At 38.7% G+C, this 17,636-nt stretch overlaps 1 protein-coding gene across 1 annotated transcript in view; it reads left to right on the plus strand.

Moving 5' to 3' along the window:
• The window catches only part of LOC119424427 (formin-binding protein 1), a 176,494-nt gene that overhangs the window by 898 nt on the left and 157,960 nt on the right, over positions 1 to 17,636 (plus strand). The window lies entirely within an intron of this gene.

A 17,636-nucleotide genomic window follows, 5' to 3' on the forward strand; every position in this document is an offset into this window, starting at 1 on the left:
AGTTTAGGGTTAGGTATGTACTGGTAATGGTTAAGTTTAGGGTTAGGGTTAGGCTATAAAAATGAATGAAAAATGAATGGAAGTCAATGCAAAGTTCCTGTAAAGCTAGTAAGACAAACGCGTGTGTTTGTTTTTATGTACAGCAAAATATCTCATAAACCAGTGGACCAGTTTTGTGAAACTTTCAGATCTACCACTTATTAACTTTAGGAGTTAATCATAATCAAGATGGCCACCTAAGCAAAACATCTTATTGTACACCAAAATGGCTGTAACTCAATTTTTTTAATAAGCTATGTTTTGGTTTGGTAGTTGTACCACAAACTTACACTCTGATTTCAAACTAATCGAGCAGGATCTGAGTTGAAAACTTTACGGATAACTGCTGGCAACCCTGCCTGTTAGCAAAATAATTCATGAATCTTTGAACAGATTTTAATAAAACTTTAAAAAAACGAGCCATTGGATGTTCATCTGATGTTTGCTCTCAACCCAATTCAAAATGGCCACCACAGCCAACTGATCTTATAAAACACAGAAATGGTTATATTTCAGTCAATTCTACAGCTAATGAGCTAAAATTTGGTTTGGTAGAAGCTGAGCATTGCTCCTAACACATACTTGAAGCTCCACACACAGCATTGACATTAAATGTTGGAGTTATTTCTGTTTGCTACCAGAATGTCTCATAAACCACTGGATAGATTTGATGAAAACTTTCACTATTTATTGGTTGTGCATCTCTACCAATTAGCCTTTGCAGTCAACTCAATTCAAGATGGCCACCACTGCTATTTGACCCTAGCGAACACAAAAATATCTACACATTAATGAATGGCAGAGATACTGAGCTACAATTTGTTGTCATCTTAGCTGAGAGTTATTCTTTTTTTAAAGTTTAGCTTTTTAATCACAATATTTATAAATTTTCAACCTTTGAAAAATAAGGTCTCCAGTGTTTTCATTAATAATCCATACCTGTCCTGAAAACGTCACACTAACCTGAAAGTCTTTGTGTTTAAACCCTGTGAGAGCAGGAGCAGAATGATGATCTGTCATCAGTTCCTCTGTGATGATGTCATTCTTCATTCCTTGAAATTTACTGTCAAGGACATTTCATAAATCCTGGGAGCTTTGATCAGTTTCTGGATCAAATTTACCAGGTTCAGTAATCCAGTAAACAGTTTTATGAGCTGATAGGAACTGGAACTCCGTAAGGAGTTTGATTACCAAAATGTGGATGATAATGTTTTTGCATGTGTCTGTGTATGTTAATTTGTCTGTCTGTTAGCAAAATATCTCATGAACCACTGGATGGATTTTAACAAAACTCTAAGAAAGTAATCTTTGGATATGCATCTATAACAGATTAACTTTGTGAGTCAATTTGCTTTAAAGTGGCTGTCACAGCTTATTAATCTTTATAAATACAAAAAAATGTCTACAACTCCATCAGTTTCACACATATTTAGCGCTTGTACTCAGAGAACTAAGTGATTATGCATAATCTTTAGAAACCATGAGATTGTGCATAACTTTACTTTCAACGTTCGAAACGGCGACTGTCATTTCCCTTCCTAAGATAATCTTAGTGTAAACATCTGGCATGAAGTTGATGGGTGATATGCATCCTCTTTAGGATTGTTAGGTCATTAACTGGTAGAGTTTTTGCTGTATGTGTCTGTGTTTTGTGTGTGTTTGCCAACACATGAAGGGACTCTTTCTTGGAGCTGACGTGTGTGTGTGTGTGTGTGTGTGTGTGTGTGTGTGTGTGGGGGGGGGGTGTTTGTGTGTGTGAAATTGTCACAAATCTATATTTCATCACTTTTATTGGAAATTTGGTTACTTTTCACCCCTAGATCAGTAGCCTGATACAGAAAATAACAGAGAATATAAAAATGCCAGCAATTAATTTCTAAACACGTCAGGTGCATTCAGTATGTGTGATATGTTTTATTGTTTTAATGTGAAAAGTGTTTATGTTGTATATATATATATATTTTTTTTTTCATTTAGCCTTTATTTATACAGGTTAGTCTCATTGAGCCACGAGAACTCATTTTCAAGAGAGACCTGTTTAGGGAGCACATGGTGGGGGTTAAGGGCCTTGCTCATGGGCCCAGAGTGGGGCGAATGAGGGTGGGGGCAAGTGTGGGTGTTTCACCTACCCCACCCACAATTTTTTTATTTTGATGTTGTCGGGGCCGGGGCGTGAACCGGCGATCTTCGGATCACAAGCCCACCTCTCTAACCTCTGCGCCACCACTCCCCCAATATATATATATATAGTATATATATATATATATATACATATACAGTATATACTGTGTGTGTGTTTTTTTTAATCAAACAGTAACGGGGTCTGTAGGTTAAATCTTTTTCTATTTTCCTTTCTAAGAATAAAGGTGGGGTAGACACTCCAATAACTCAACTGTTTCAAAGTTCACTATCAAAAAATCTCCCAGTGTTCTACATTCTTCACATTTCCCAGGTGTTGTATTTATACTTTTATGTTGTAATGCCTGACTGAAAAGGAAAAGTGATCAAAGCCCTGAGGTGCTTGTCTACTTTCAAGTCTGGAAGGAGTTTTTCAGATGGAGCTTTAGCAGCATGGATTGCAACCAGATGCTGGCTATTCTTCCTTCACAGGGTCCCAACACTTGTTTCCTTAGGGTGCATTCACACCAGCCCTGTTTAATCCGCTTTAATCAAACTCTAGCTCGTTTTCCTAGAAAGTCCGGTTTGTTTGGGGAGGTGTGAACGTGCCGTCGAATTCTGTCACAGAACAAAAAGGCGAACTCTGGCCCGGGCTAAAACCTAGGTCTCGGTCCAGTAGAAGAGAACTCCAGCGCGGTTCGAGTACAGTGTGAATGTAAACAAACCGGGCACTGCTCCACAAGCAAGAAGTGGAGTACAGCGCAGGGCAAACAAACACGTACAAACTGGATTCCAAAAAAGTTGGGACACTAAACAAATTGTGAATAAAAACTGAATGCAATGATGTGGAGGTGCCAACATCTAATATTTTATTCAGAATAGAACACAAATCACAGATCAAAAGTTTAAACTGAGAGAATGTATCATTTTAAGGGAAAAATCTGTTGTTTCCAAATTTCATGGCGTCAACAAATCTCCAAAAAGTTGGGACAAGTCCATTTTTACCACTGTGTGGCATCCCCCCTTCTTACAACATTCAACAAACGTCTGGGGACAGAGGAGACCAGTTTCTCAAGTTTAGAAATAGGAATGCTCTCCCATTCATGTTTAATACAGGCCTCTAACTGTTCAATCGTCTTGGGCCTTCTATGTCACACCTTCCTCTTTATGATGCGCCAAATGTTCTCTATAGGTGAAAGATCTGGACTGCAGGCTGGCCATTTCAGTACCCGGATCCTTCTCCTACGTAGCCATGATGTTGTGATTGCTGCAGAATGTGGTCTGGCATTATCGTGTTGAAAAATGCAGGGTCTTCCCTGAAAGAGATGACGTCTAGATGGGAGCATATGTTGTTCTAGAACCTGAACATAGTTCTCTGCATTAATGGTGCCTTTCCAGACATGCAAGCTGCCCATGCCACAAGTGCTCATGCAACCCCATACCATCAGTGATGCAGGCTTCTGAACAGAGCGTTTATAACAACTTGGGCTATCCTTGTTCTCTCTGGTCCGGATGACATGGCGTCCCAGTGTTCCACAAAGAACTTCAAATCGTGACTCATCTGACCACAGAGCAGTCTTCCATTTTGCCACACTCCATTTTAAATGACCCCTGGCCCAGTGCAAACGTCTGAGCTTGTGGAGCTTGCTTAGAAATGGCTTCCTCTTTGCACTGTAGAGTTTCAGCTGGCAACGGCGGATGGCACGGTGGATTGTGTTCACTGACAATGCTTTCTGGAAGTATTCCTGAGCCCATTCTGTTATTTCCTTGACAGTGGCATTCCTGTTTGAGGTGCAGTGACGTTTAAGGGCCCGGAGATCACAAGCATCCAGTAGAGTTTTACGGCCTTGACCCTTACGCATAGCGATTGTTCCAGATTCTCTGAATCTTTTGATGATGTTATGCACGGTTGATGATGATAACTTAAAAGTCTTTGCTATTTTACTCTGGGTAACACCATTCTGGTATTGCTGCACTATCTTTCTGTGCAACAATGGTGGGATTGGTGATCCTCTTACCATCTTGGCTTCTGAGAGACACTGACACTTTGAGAAACTCTTTTTATACCCAGTCATGTTGTCAATTGACCTAATTATTGTTAAATGGTCTTCCAGCTGTTCGTTATATGCTCAATTTTCTTTTTCCAGCCACTTATTGCTACTTGTCCCAACTTTTTTGGGATTTGTTGACACTGTGAAATTTTGAATCAACATATTTTCCCTTTAAAATGTTACATTTACTCAGATTAAACTTTTGATCTGTCATCTATGTTATATTACGAATAAAATATTGACATTTGCCATCTCCACATCATTGCATTCAGTTTTTATTCACAATTTATTTAGTGTCCCAACTTTTTTGGAATCCGGTTTGTATTTTTCTTCCCTTATATGGAGCCGTCAGCTGCTTTGTTTGAAAAACAATATTCTCCATGGTCTTCTGCCTCATCTTCTGCTCATGCTGAGTCCATTGTTGAAAAATGACAAAATATAACTCCTAAAACTGCTAAAACTTGATGCCACTCCGTTTTTGTTTTTATTGCCAGAAGAAGAAGTGTCTTCAGAGGTTTTTGTGTTGTTTCTGTCAGTAGTTCTTGGTGCAGCGCCACCACAGGCGAGTGGGGGAACAGGTTGGTTCAACAGGTTGGCTTGACTGCACAGTGCAATGTGAATGCAAACGCACCAGCTCAAATGTAAACAAAATGTCATGAATATTGGTCCCCAACCGAACCGAGTCTACCGGACTATCAGGTGTGAAAACAACCTTAATCTCATTGTGTTTGGTCGGGAAGTGGGTGGAGCTCAGCCTCAAGTCCACACGTGGATGTTGCTACTGAAACACTGCACACAGGTTGTTTTGTCTCTTTGCATGGCAGATGCAACTGTCCGGTAACTGCAGCTAAAGCTGTATGCAAAGCAGGAAGCAGGATGTTCTGCTCATGGCTAAAATAATATTTAACTTAAAAAATGTGCACAACACTAGCCAAACTTTGTCTGTAAAGCTACCAAAAACTGTTCAGTTGGTTAACTATAAATCCATGGATTTATTTTACTTTAAGTAAAGGCTTCCATTATTTGGGGAAATGCAGATCCTCTGCTGCCTTGAAGGCCAGTGGGGGGTTTGAACTAAAATGCTAAGAAGGGATGATGCTGTTTTAGTCTAATGTTATAAAAGATAAAATGCACTATCTCATGCAATATTGAGAGATTATGTGAGATTTAATTGTGCTGTTAATGACTGTCATCTACTGTCACACCAAATTTGATCTCAATATCTGTAAAATTCACTGACTTTTAGTTGAGCAATATTAATAAAAGTAAAATAAAAACCAAATGTAAATCAGCTGAAATCACTAGGTCTGTGGTCATTTTAAAAGGGTCCATGTAGGGTTTTGAATTTAAATTGGTTACAAGCAGGCTGATTTCCTTCACTTTGGCAGGTATGACACATGTCACTGCACTCATCCTGTTAATCAACAGGAAATAGAATGATATTTCAGGAAGTGTAGTAAAAGTTCAACAGTTGCTCAACCTCTCACCATCTCAGCTCTGGTGAGGCAGCGCAGCTACATCGTGCTGTGGTGTTCTCCCTCATGCTTTAATCCAGTGCTTCTCAATTATTTTCTGTTACGCTCCCCCAGGAAGAAGTAAACATTTCGCTCCCCCCAATTCTCCGCCGCAACTGTAAATAGTATTATTTGTCTATAAAATTGTTATAAGTACACCTCTACATAACATTGTATCCTTATTAACAATGAGTTAAAAATATAGAAATATAGATCAACTTACAACAAAGATTATTAACATTGTTTTATAGTCTGTAATAGAAAAGGCTTAAATTGCATCAATTTGCCTGAAAAAATCTATTCTTATTTAAACTATAAGCATTTTTGACCTACAAAAGAAAAATGAATAAAACAATTTGCGCTGTTTTTTTTAAATCAAAATGAGGAAGTCAGGATTAATGGCTACAATGAGCACGTTTTGCAGTGCACAGCTTTTTGAAGCGCAGTTTGAAACATGATCCTGCAGCTCTCAGCTCCTGCTCAATGTTTAGCTGGACCTGGACTTAGTCTCAGTGCAGCAGAGAAGTCGCAAAGAGCACAAGAGTGAGCGGGTTGTGTGTGTGTGTGTGTGAGAGAGAGATAGTGTGTGTGTGGATACAGGGGAACGCGCTCACAAGAGAAGAACCTGACAAGTTGTTTAATGACATAAAATATAATTTGTTAGCAAAGAATAGAGTCCTAACATTTGTTAAACATACATTTTTCCAACAAATAAAAAAAATCATCAAAATTGTGCTTTGACAATCGATAAAACTAAAAAATGTTGTCAATGCGAAAGAGGAAAGAGGGGGCAGGTGTCGCTCTTGCTTTGAGTTTATACTCTTTGTTGCGCTGTGGGTGAAATGCATCCATCGTGGAGGACTAGTTAGTAAAGAATAGAGTCCTAACATTTATTAAACATTACTTCAGTATTTAAAAAAACATCAAAATTGTGCTTTGACAAACTAAAAAACAAACCAAAAAATGTTAAAGTGAAAGAGGAAGAGGGGCAGGTAACGCGTGCTGTAGGTGTGCAGCAGAGGGATGTGACATGGTTCAAGCATGGCTCCCCAAATGACAAGACAGACATATTTGTTCATAACTTTATTATTATTAAGACTGAGAGTTGCCGGATTTTAGCAAACAATTGCCCAATGCACCCTGACAAAATGAGAATGGTGCAAAAAAACCCAAAAAACTCCCTGCTGCAAAATGTTCCTCGGGGTCACATGCACCCTCCCTGGCATTGCTCCGGCCCCCCCCAGGGGGGCACGCCCCACTATTTGAGAAGGACTGCTTTAATCAAATGATCAAGATTAAATTCAATTTTGTTACAAACAAAGATTGCAAATGTCAGTTTCATCTGAACTGCAGGTCAGAATCTACTCATCATTCACATGGATCTGATCGATAAGGCAAAACTGTGTTTGTGCTCTGAAAACAAACTGAGTAAATAAATAAATAAATTGATTATGATCATTCTGTATTGTTCTATCCTCGTGAGTCATCGTGTTGGATGCTTTAGCAAACTGACTGTAGAGTTCCAACAGGAATCTTCTCCTAAACATGATGACTTTTTTGGGGGGATCAAATTTGACAAAGTGAGATTTTTTTTTCAGTTTTATCCTTGTACTTTGATGATCCCCACTGACAGGCTTCACATTGAGCCAAAGCAGAAGGAAGCTGAATGTGGTGAAATGTGACTGAGTCACACTGGAACAACGGCCAGAAAAAATGAGAATATACAAAAATGATTCTGTAACTAAATGGAGCTCAGCTTTAAATCTAGCGAGAAGACAGAAAGTGTCTGATCCAGATCTGTAGCTAATAGTGCTGTTCTATACTTCACAGTTTGGTATAGCTGTAGCTAAATGTCTAGCTAAATACTGGGCTGGTACCCCAAAATCCATATACTTCTAGGGCAGCCTATGCACCTGTGGAGTGTCAAGTTTTAGCATCAGTATAATAAATTAATTTTTTTAATGACTATTAAATAATAAATTTTTGTTTTCCACTGTTCATTAACTGCGAACTAGAAAATTTCATTTTCTGTGAACATGTATTGTGTAAGCAGAGGGCTCAATGACTTTGATAAAATGACCTGGAAAAAGTAAGAAACTGAGTTGTTTAAGCTAAAAGAAGCAGGACACTGGCTAAAAGCTGAAATGAGCATAGCCATAAAACGGTTGTAAGCTCAGTCATCCAGGTAGATAACAACAAGCTGCTCAGGCTGTTTCTGTGAGTAGCAAGCTGGCCATCTGGCCTAAAACATTTCATTGTTGTACATGATGACTGATGTTTTTGATGGGTGTTTTGCACGTGTTGGCAGTGGTGGCGCAGAAGTTAGAGAAGGTGGGCCTGTGATCGGAAGATCACCGGTTCAAACCCTGGTACCGACAACATCAAAAATGTGGGTGGGGTAGGTGAAGCACCCACACCTGCCCCACACTCATTCACCCCACTCTGGGCCCATGAGCAAGGCCCTTTACCCCCATCTGCTCCCTAAACAGGTCTCTCTTGAAAATGAGTTCTCCTGGCTCAATGAGACTACCTGTATAAATAAAGGGTAAATGAAAAAATAAAATAAAAGCCTACTTTTGAGATTCCAGCAGGAGGTTGACTTGAAACACAGCAGTGAAGGCTACTTATGGGACAGATCTGGTTGGCAGGCTGTAGACTGAGAAATTCCTCCGTATGGGGTAACAAAACATTTCTCACTTAAAAAAACTGGTCCAGATGACATGATTTAACCTTTTTGTTGAGCATAGCCAAAATAAAAAACTCTATAAAACAAAACACTAGCTAAAAGTGAAGCAAAACAAAAAATAGCAGAATAGATAAATACTAAAAAATGCAAGTCATTAGCTAAAAGCTAAACAAAGCAATGTGCTAGCTTAGAGCCAAAAGTAACATAATCCTAGCTAAAAGTTGCAAAAGGCTAAAATAAAGAAATGTTTTCTTTCAGCTGATCTCTTCTTCAGAGGTCTCCACAACAAACTAACTCGCACAAAGACTTGGCAGTTGTTTGTAAGCCGAATGCCCTTCCTGACACAACCACAGACCACCAAGCTACCACAGCCCTCTGTGTGGAGCAGAGAGCTGCCAGCTAGGGTGCCCAGAGGAACAGATGGTGGTGGTTAAGGGCCTTGCTCAAGGGCCCAGATGTGGGTGGAGGCAGGTGTGGGTGTTTCACCTTTCCCACCCACATTTTGATGTTGTCGGTCTGGGGAGTTGATCTGGCGATCTTCTGATCACAGGCTCACCTTTTCTAACCTCTGTGCCACCACTCCCCCTCTGAAATAATCAAAATGCTAAATAAAAATTAAAAGTAGCAATATAGTAGCTAAAATTAGTAAGACAGTTAATAAAAGCAGAAAACAAGGATATCTAAAACTATTATAGGTAGTTGTTAAAGCTAATAATATTAAAACTAGGCTAGCTAGACTAAAAGTAGCTAAATGTTGGCTAAAATTTAAAAGTAGCTAAGGGGTAGCTAAAGCCTAGAAATAGCAGAATGTAAGCTAAAAATAAAAGGAGCAAAATTAGCTATAACTTTACAGATGCTGAGCTAAACTTTAGAGCAGCAGTAGCTCAACATTGTGATGTTATTGCCTACAATCTTAGCGATATCATTTTGGATTTGGCTCAGTGTCTCTGCAAAACATTTCATAAACCACTGAAGGGATTGAAAAAACTTCTTAGAAAGTCATTTTAGTTGATAATAAAAAAAGAAAGGTGTTGTTAAGCATTCGCTCAAGGAATGAGCCTTTTATGGGCCATTTATATAAACAAATTAAAAGAACAAACTGAAGTATTGATCTCATCATGGTATTACTGATACTATTTGGTCTTAATAAAATTGTTCTGTGGATTGATCTGCATACCTCTACTATGTTCTAATTTTACTTGTCAGGGAGAAAAAAAACAGCACTTGTTTTCAGGTCAAATATTAACCGGACATCTGCTGATGTAAAACTGAAAAAAGAAGTGGGCCTCTTTGTCCCATATCGTGTTGGACAATGTGACATTTACACGTACTGAAGTTCTCACTTCCCCCCTGCGGTGCATTTGGGGACCTTTCGGAGGGTAGTTTTCCTCCCAAACGCATGTAGCAGCTCAGTATTACTGAAAGATGTGTGCTTCACCTTGAAGAAGCTTACTGATGAAGCAGCATGGATCGAGCTGAGACTCTGATCAATTCAATTCAATTCAGTTTATTTATATAGCGCCAAATCACAACAAAGGTGTCTCAGGGCACTTTACAGGAACATTCACATACATAAAAGCCAATTAGTAAAGTTCTCTATCTAAGGAAACCAGCAGACAAGTTGAATCTTGGCTTCGTTGCAGTCTCCCATCCTGAGCAAGCAAAGTGGCAACAGTGGAAAGAAAAAAAACTCTCTTTTAAAAGGAAGAAACCTCCAGCAGAACCAGGCTCAGGACGAGCGGCCATCTGCTTTGACCGGCTGGTTGAGAGGACAGGAAGGAGTGACAGGCAAACATAGAATGGTAGGTCCAGGTTTAGGTCCAGGTGTATCTAAAAGACAAAAAAAACACATGTTAAGGATAGAAAAAATAATTACAAATACAAAACAGGTTGAGCAGAGTAAGTAAAGACAGTAGTAGAGTGAAAATTGTGGTCAGTTTGTTCTCCAGCAGTCTAAGCCTATAGCAGCATAACTAAGGGACAGCTCAGGAAACCCAAGCCGACCCTAACTATGTTAGATTTAGCAAAAAGGAAAGTCTTAAGCCTAGTTTTTAAACTGGATAATGTGTCAGCCTCACGGACTGATCAAAGAGCAGCAGCTGAAGGTGAGTGGTGGACTTGCACTGGGATCAGCAGAATCATGTTTAGGAATATTCCTGCGTCAACTCGGGTTGAATCTCTCAGAATGTTTTTTCTCATTTGTGTACTCTGTTTAAAATTGTCTGAACCTCTGTGGGCTGTCGCTGCTGATGTAACTGGAAATGGAGAGTGAACTAGCCTTGAGATGACAGTGACACACTTGTTGATTCCTGGCTCAGGTAGCGGGTCAAAGAACGAGTCAGTCTGACCCTGCTTCTGGTCGTGGACTCAGCAGAGAGACTGATTTCCTTCAGGTGGAGCCTAGAACAGCCCGGTGTTAGACTGGGATTTCCTCCCTGTTGGATCTCATGTCGAGTCAGTCTCCCCTAGGGTGAGGTCCACTTGCATTCCCCCCTGCTGTTCATTCAGAACTGAAACCTGATCTGCCTTGTTTCAGCCTGTGTTGAAGTCAGGGGTCAGACTGGACATCCACCTGCTGGATCACCACAATCTCAGGCATGTTTTCTCCTTAATATCTCTGAGACAATGAAATGATCATGTTGGTTCTGAGTGGGAGGAGAGTACACGCTGTTCACTCATGCACAGCAGAAAAATAAAACCTGTAGCTGAACAGTGCCAAGATGTTATCAGTCTTCATTATTCTAATTTTTTTTAAAACTAAAACAAAATTTTGTACATATAACTTTGTTAAGCTTTACTGTCGTTTTAAAACCGACTCAGTAAATTTAATCAAGGAGGCAGCTGGTAAGCTTTTTATGTTAATTTAAAACACTGTGAAACTGAAATACACAGACAAAAATACAAATGTACAAATGTTTTATTATACACTTTAAACTGTAAATTTTTATGCCTAGTAAACATTGCCCAGTAACATGTCTTAAAAAAAACTTAATCACTGGCTGCTGACTAATGGTTAGCGGAGATGCTAACTTAACAATGATAACACTTTAGAATAGCTAGCACAATTAGCATTGTGTGGTTGACATTTATACAAAAATCCACCATTTCAAAGTCGTAAAGACAGACACGTTATTGTAACTTCAACAGTTAACTAAATAAATAGGTTTCAGGGGTTAACAAATAAAATATATAAAAGATGGAAAAATATACAGGAAAGCTATTCATCTTGCGGCCCGGAGGCCAAATCAAGCCCACGGTGTGCTCAGTTCGGCCCACCCATGGATTCATTTTTAAATAAAACTAGATAAAAAATAATAAAACAAACATTTAATGAGAATAACTGCTGGATGTCTGGCCCTTGAGTGCTTGGCTTTCAGTAACTGTGGCCCCCTGAGCAGTTTAGTTGAATAGCTGTGATATACAGCTGTACTGCAACTCATTTCAAAATACAGCAGCTCTGCACAGCAAGTATGTTGCTGACTTGTTAAAATGGCAGAACACATTAAAGGAACTGTCAAGTCATTTTTAAATGGATGTTCTGTCAAATAGTCATCAATAGTTATTACCCTGCTGTGACATCGGTCATCGAGCACGCAGTATGAAGGAAGGTCTTTGTGTAGGCTAGGCTAATGGTTAGCCAAGTGAGGGTTGCTTTTTGTTTTTGCTTTTCAAGCTTTTTTCATAAATGACATATTGGTGTAAAAAATGCTACATTAGCTAATAATACACGTTTTTTAATGTCTTTTACCTGAACTCCCTCCATGTTGTGTCATAAATGTATGTGTGCTGAGCATAGTATACTGAATGTGCCAGTGGTGCAGTAGCTGCAACACTTAGAAAATGACCAGACTATCTCGTTAGGTTACCAGAATTGATTTTTGACAGCTGAAAATTGATTTGATGCATCTACAAACAGATTATAAAGCCCACCCTTTCTAGGATTCAGTTTAAGAGGGTTTCTGAAGACAGTATCAGTGTTTTTGTCTTCTTAAACTTGAATCATTGGGATTTTAGATGTTTAGTCATCTTGAAAATGTGACTCAAACCTTCCCAGCAGTTTGTTTCACCCTCTAATCTTGTCTTTTCATTTCCTGCTGCTTGTCGAGTCTAATCACTGCTGAGACAACAGATATCAGAACGTCACCTGAGCTCCGTGTCCAGCTGTGTTCTCCTGATTAATGCCTTATTGTTCTCCACGGTGTAAGAATGTTTGGCCTTTAGTGGGTCACAGTTCTGAGTCTCCCTGAGCAATGACAGCAGTGTTGGTTATTTATAGCCTTTCAAGGTAAACAATTGTGAACAAAAGGCTATAACTTTTTCTGCATGACATTTACTTTAAAACAGCATCATTCAAGCTTTTCTCCTCCAAAACAGTGCACACTGAAAATATTCAGCAGCTAAAAAACTGTGAACAGATGGCTGATAAACCATAGGTTATATGATAAAAAATAGAATTCAGTGGTCACATGTTCACCAACGTTAAAAAAAAGTTGAATTAAATAGGCATTACTCAAATAGACACATATTAAAACAGTGTGTAAACCATACATGCTAACATTTTAAACCAAGTTCTATGAGTTGAGGATGAGTTATAGCTTCACCCACAATACACTTTTAGCTTAACTTTTGTACAATTTACTGATTTATGGCCATTTAAGTGTATTATAAAATGGATTAGCTATGGTAGCCATTTTGAATTTCATGAAAATCTGTTTAAAATGTTTGAAATATTTTGCTAACAGACAGATAGTGTTGATTCTAATAGTTAATGCCAAAGTTTTAAGCAAATATGTTATGTACTTTGTAGTGCTCAGATAATGTGCTGGGAATGACTTAGTTACTACCATGTCAAATTTTAGCTCAGTATCCATAAAACCAACCGAGTTACATCTTCTGTTGTGTTTGCTAATACTGATTAGCCATAGTAGCCATCTTGAACCCGAATGACTCCAAAAGTCAATCAGTTGTGGATGCATATCCAATGATTAGTTTCTGAGAGTTTCATTTAAAACTATCCAGTGGTCCATGAAATATTTTGATAACAGACACATGTATTTACGGTAATATCACCACAGTTTTATGGTGGGATTATTATTGGATTATTACAGAGCTACTGACTGTTTTGCTGTGATAATATCCCAACAAGAGAGTGACAATAACAGCACAGATGTTTGTTGCAGTCATTTAATTCAGTGAAACACCTACTTGTGTTTTAGTGCTGAATAAGTCTCAGTTCTACATCTGTGCACAGAACAGAGCTCTTTGTGTTTCAGTAGTGATTAATTGTTTTACTTCTCTAAACTTCTCTCAATTTTAAAGCATTTCAGCACAAGTGCAAACGTTTTTGACATTTTTAAAACAAATGTCAAAAGTCAGTTTTGGTCAAACCTTGACTCAGCGTTATGTTTCAAGGATTCAAGGTTTTTTTATTGTCATACCAGCTCACATGTGCATGTTTATGGTACAAAATTTGGACTCAGGACCCAGATCAAGAAGCCAAACAATTAACAAATGAATAAATATGAGTACATATATAATAAATAAAGTTAAAAAATGTAAGATGAGGCTGAATTAAGTGCAGCTCAAGTTCAGCAGTCTGGCAGCTGCAGAGGAGAAACTGTTTCTGAGCCTGGTGGTCTTGTTCTGAGTGTTCCTCAGCTGCCTGCTTGAGGGGAGGGACAGGAACAGACTGTGTGCAGGATGAGTGGAGTCCTTCATGATGCGGAGTGCCCTCCCCTTGAATCGTGAAGTGTAGAGGTCTGAGGTGGTGGGATGGCTGCTCCCCACAGTTTCCTGTGCAGCCTCCCTTTGCAGAGCCATCCTCTCAGCAGCAGTGCAGCTGCCATGCCACACAGTGATGCAGGTGCAGAGAATGCTCTCCACCACACAAGAGATAAAAGCTCCTCAGGAGCTCACTCAGATGTGCAATCTTTCTTGATATTGCAAGATGTCGCTCTCAGAGTATTGTTGTCAATGACACATTTGATTTAGTATTTCATTGTTTCTCATTATATTTCATCTTTTTATGCTTTTATTCATGTTGCTGTAATATGTTGTTATTAATATTTGATGCTGTGATCTTTTTTGGTAAGCACTTTGATAACAGTTACTGTTTTAAATGTGTTATATAAATAAATGTGACTTGACTTGACTTGACACATGGCTACTACCACATTAAATTTAATGTCAATGTGTGTACAATTTAAAGAGTTAGAGCCATTTTTGTTTTGGCTAATGCTAACTACCTGTGGTGGCTTTTTTGAATTGGATTGGGTCTGAACATTAATCAGTTGTAGCTGTACAGTGGATATTTGGTAAAATTAATTATGTAGTTCATGAGATATTTTGGTAACAGACGGAAATATGAGCAAATGCACACGGATGGGCAAAATCATTAATCTTTGCTTTTCAGTGGCAGGCTATAATACCGTATGTAGATGTGCAAACTGTGTGTAATGCAGAGAGCAGAATAATGATTGTATGATAGAATGAATAAAGTGAGGCTCATTCCCAGCAAAGTAACAGAGTTGATGTGTTTGTGAATGGGCGTTCTCCTGCAGTGCACCTTGGGAAATGCTGCATTTAGATCTCATGCCTGAAAGTATGCAAATCATAGAGACATATATGAGTCTCTCCAAGATGAGACGTCTGCTTGTCGTGTCAAGCAGCTCCTTAAGATCTGCCATCTGTACTCCTCTCCTGAAATGAATGATGGGAGGGTGGGGCGATAGAGCTGCAACAGAACTTATAGAGAACTTCTGGGAAACGGTTCCAGCTTGGGGCGGGGGAGAGTGAAGTGTGTCAAACTTATCTGTGGGTCTACAGATAAACTGATGAATTCATCTTCAGCAACTGGTGTAGAAAATCACGGGCCATTCAGTCATTTGTTCTTATTTATTGCCCACATCTGAATGTGAAAAATAATGGTTTTATTCATGTGTCTGTTAGCAAAATATCCCATATACCACTGAATAGATTTTTATGAAACATTTGGAGAGTAATCATTGAATGCACATCAAAAATTCTTAGATGCTTGGAGTTGATCAAATTCAAGTTGGCCATAATAATTAAGCAGTCTTAGAAAACTCAATAATAGCTATAGCTTGTTATTTTTTTATACTGCTGAGCTACAATTTGTTCTGGTAGTAGCTAAGACTCATTCACAATTTATCCTTATAGAGCTAACTGATTATACAAGACATGTTTTTGAAACTTTGCCTCTAACTTTTGGAGTCATCTCTGTGTCTGTTAGCAAAATATATCCCTAACCTCTGGACAGATTTTATTGATATTTTTACAAAGTAATCATTAGATGCACATTTACAACTGATTAATATTTGGAATCAATTACATTCAAGATGGTCATTGCAGTTAATCTATATTATCAAATACAAAAATGGCTATAACTCAGTTGCTTTTATAGAAATTAAGCTGAAATTTGATGTTGTAGTAACTGAGAGTGATATGCATTCCTTCAAAAAGTACTAGATCTTTTACTTTGAAAATAAAAGACCGACCTGTAGTTGAATTTAGAGGGAAACATCATTACGATAAAGTCAACATATAAATGAAACATCTCCCAGCTGCATGTGGTCCTGCTGACACACAACATCAATTCAAACAAATTAGTTTTAGCTGCGGAGAGTAAAAAGCATTTGTGTGAAGTCATATAGAACGCTGAGAGCAACAGCTTTTAGCTGATCTATTTATAACCTGAAACTGTACACACAGTCAGGTCTGCAGCACATAAAAAAACAAGTTTAATCTAGTCTGTCATTTACTTCCACTCTGTCTGCCAGCTGACTAAATTATAAACCAGAGCAACTTGTTTGTTGTTCCAGTTTAAAGTTGCACAATTTACACAGCAGCTATAACTGGATGTAAAGACTGACACGTTTTGGGAACAAAGTACAGTAATCTTGAAGGGGGTATTTTACTGCAAAAGAACATGCTGTTAGTTTTTAGTGAAACAGGTTGGAAGGAAACATGTCAGGACAGCATAAGGTATGACGTCTTTAACAGGAGGTGCACATAAAATTTAGGAAGTTTAACAAGCCTGTTATCATTTTGAACATCATTTTGGATTGAGCATGCATCAGGATATCATTTTGGATTCATTTCAGGTTTACAAAGGAACTGATTTGTCTGGATTCAAAGGCTGGATCAAGAGAAATCAATGCAATCTCAAAATACAATCCTGATGCAATATGGTTAATATTTTGCACCAAAACAAATTGGAAAGAAAAGGGCTCATCATTCTTTGAAGGAATGCACATTACCCTGCACCTCTCATGGCAGCGTATTAAACTAAAATCATTGTAGGATAAGAAGGGACAGACTTGGGGCTGTTTTGCTCAAACCTTGTAAATGACTTTATGTGCGATCCCATGCAATATCTTGCGTAATGTGTTAGTGCTCAAAGTACACGTTTAAGATGACCCTCAGCTATCACCACACCAAACTTTAGCTTGTAAAATTGACTGTTACAACCATTTTTGTGTTTGCTAACGCTGATTAGCTGTGACTAGGCCTGTCGCGATTAACAATAAATCAATTAACCACATGATAAATGAAAATTATCGACCTCTTTTTAATTTATCGGCTTTATCGTTTATTCGTGTCTCTCTCTTTCTACTGAAGACACTGGATGACAAAAGGCTCAACTCCAGTGCTCTTCAATGACCCCTCCCTTTCTCTTTAAAATCCGTTTTAATTGTCCAAAATCGCGTTTTTGGATTGTTAAATGCAGCTAAGCTTAGAAGCTAAGCTACGAGCTAAGCTAACAGGCCAACCTTGGGAAAAAACCTCTGTCTTGTCGAAGCTCGGTTGAAACCCGTGCTTTTGTGTTAAAAGTTGTTTTTCTCTGAAAAAAGAAGCTGAGAACTTGTTTACTGATTTTTTATCAAAAGCTTGGTGTAAAAAATGCTATGCTAAAGAGCACAAACCACACCGAGCGTCCGCCATTTTGAGAACCAAAAAACGTTGGTTACGTACTGTAACCCCAGATTCTATGAATATAGGCGTAGCCCTTTAAGGCTGTCGCTGATGGGTTTATCCCGTTATGCGCAGCATAAGCACTGAAAAAATTTAGTCCACACCCACCTGCTGTGTGGGCCCCACCCGGTCCGTATAAATTACGTTAAGAGCGGGAAATCGGCTCCCAAAATAGCTTTTTCTTCAGCCATTTAGGAGCCAGTGAGGCCCGACGCTTAAAGGGCTACGCCTATA

Source organism: Nematolebias whitei, chromosome 18 (assembly GCF_014905685.2).
Source record: "Nematolebias whitei isolate Nwh7 chromosome 18, NemWhi1, whole genome shotgun sequence".
Lineage (NCBI taxonomy): Eukaryota > Metazoa > Chordata > Actinopteri > Cyprinodontiformes > Rivulidae > Nematolebias > Nematolebias whitei.